Source organism: Arachis hypogaea, chromosome 16, assembly GCF_003086295.3.
Source record: "Arachis hypogaea cultivar Tifrunner chromosome 16, arahy.Tifrunner.gnm2.J5K5, whole genome shotgun sequence".
Lineage (NCBI taxonomy): Eukaryota > Viridiplantae > Streptophyta > Magnoliopsida > Fabales > Fabaceae > Arachis > Arachis hypogaea.
In genome coordinates this window covers 67,936,223-67,938,576 of record NC_092051.1, presented here as the reverse complement: position 1 = coordinate 67,938,576, position 2,354 = coordinate 67,936,223, and the positions used below count along the sequence as shown (strand labels likewise).

At 41.5% G+C, this 2,354-nt stretch overlaps 1 non-coding gene across 1 annotated transcript; it reads left to right on the top strand.

The window, feature by feature from the left end:
• The first annotated feature begins 1,907 nt into the window (after positions 1 to 1,907).
• Positions 1,908 to 2,015, top strand: LOC112759947 (small nucleolar RNA R71). Its single transcript, XR_003180408.1, has one exon. It is a non-coding gene; the product is annotated as a small nucleolar RNA R71 (small nucleolar RNA).
• Positions 2,016 to 2,354: the final 339 nt, after the last annotated feature.

The following is a 2,354-nucleotide window of genomic DNA, read 5'->3' as shown; positions in this document are numbered from 1 at the left end:
CAGACTGCTCTCTTCCAGGGTGTGCTATTTTTAATGCTGTTTTTCATTCTGTTTTTTATTTTTTAGTAGTTTTTGTGACTTCACATGATCATCAACCTAATAAAACACGAAATAACAAAAAGAAAATAAAATAGATATGATTAAATAACATTGGGTTGCCTCCTAACAAGCGCTTCTTTAATGTCAATAACTTGACAGTGAGCTCTCATGGAGCCTCACAGATAATCAGAGCAAGGTTGGAACCTCCCAACACCAAACTTAGAGTTTGAATGTGGGGGTTCAACACTAAACTTAGTGTTTGGTTGTGGCCTCCCAACACCAAACTTAGAGTTTGACTGTGGGGGCTTTGGTTGACTTTGCAGTGAGAGAAGCTTTTCATGCTTCCTCTCCATGGTTACAGAAGGAGAACCTTGAGTTTTAAACACAAGGTTGTCCTTATTCAGTTGAAGGACCAACTCTCCTCTGTCCACATCAATCACAGCTCTTGCTGTGGCTAGGAAGGGTCTTCCAAGGATGATGGATTCATCCTCTTCCTTCCCACTGTCTAGGATTATGAAATCAGCAGGGATGTAAAGGCCTTCAACCTTTACTAACACTTCCTCTACTAGTCCATAAGCCTGTTTTCTTAAGTTGTCTGCCACCTCTAAAGAGATTCTGGCAGCTTACACCTCAAAGATCCCAAGTTTCTCCATTACAGAGAGTGGCATTAAGTTTATTCCTGACCCCAGGTCACACAAAGCCTTCTCAAAGGTCATGGTGCCTATGGTATAGGGTATTAAGAGTTTGCCTAGATCCTGTTTCTTTTGAGGTAATTTCTGCCTATCCAATGCATTTAGTTCATTGGTGAGCAAGGGAGGTTCATCTTCCCAAGTCTCATTACCAAATAATTTGGCATTCAGCTTCATGATTGCACCAAGGTACTTAGCAACTTGCTCTTCAGTAATGTCTTCATCCTCTTCAGAGGAAGAATACTCATCAGAGCTCATGAAGGGCAGAAGCAAGTTGAATGGAATCTCTATGGTCTCTGTATGAGCCTCAGATTCCTTCAGGTCCTCATTGAGGAACCCCTTATTGGTCACTGAACATCCCAGGAGGTCTTCCTCACTAGGATTCACGTTCTCCTCCTCCTCTTTGGGTTCGGCCACACCAAGTAAGGTAATGGCCTTGCACTCTCTTTTTGGATTCTCTTCTGTATTGCTTCAGAGAGTACTATGAGGGGTTTCAGTGACTCTTTTACTTAGCTGGCCCACTTGTGCCTCCAGATTTCTAATGGAGGACCTTGTTTCATTCATGAAACTTAGAGTGGCCTTAGATAGATCAGAGACTATATTTGCTAAGCTAGATGGCTTCTGCTCAGAATTCTCTATCTGTTGCTGAGTGGATGATGGAAAAGGCTTGCTATTGCTAAACCTGTTTCTTCCACCATTATTAAAGCCTTGTTGAGGCTTTTGTTGGTCCTTCCATGAGAAATTTGGATGATTTCTCCATGAGGAATTATAGGTGTTACCATAGGGTTCACCCATGTAATTCACCTCTGCTATTGTAGGGTTCTCAGGATCATAAGCTTCTTCTTCAGAAGATGCCTCTTTAGTACTGTTGGATGATTCCTTCAATCCATTCAGACTCTGAGAGATCATATTGACTTGTTGATTCAATATTTTATTCTGAGCCAATATGGCATTCAGAGTATCAATTTCAAGAACTCCCTTCCTCTGAGGCGTCCCATTACTCACAGGATTCCTTTCAGAAGTGTACATGAACTGGTTATTTGCAACCATGTCAATGAGTTCTTGAGCTTCTGCAGACGTTTTCTTTTGGTGAATGGATCCACCTGCAAAATGGTCCAATGACATCTTTGATAGTTCAGACAGACCATCATAGAATATATCCAGGATGGTCCATTCTGAAAGCATGTCAGAAGGACACTTTTTGGTCAGTTCCTTGTATCTCTCCCAAGCTTCATAGAGGGATTCACCTTCTTTTTGTCTGAAGGTTTGAATATCCACTCTAAGCTTGCTAAGCTTTTGAGGAAGAAGGAACTTGGCTAAGAAAGCCGTGACCAGCTTATCCCAAGAGTTCAGGCTGTCTTTAAGTTGAGAGTCCAACTATATTCTAGCTCTGTCTCTTACAGCAAATGGGAAAAGCATAAGCCTGTAGACCTCGGGATCAACCCCATTGGTCTTAACAGTATTACAGATCTGCAAGAATTCAGTTAAGAACTGAAAAGGATCTTCGGATGGAAGTCCATAAAACTTGCAGTTCTGTTGCATCAGAGAAACTAATTGAGGTTTCAGCTCAAAATTTTTTGCTCCAATGGCAGGGATTGAGATGCTTCTTCCATGTAAATTGGAATT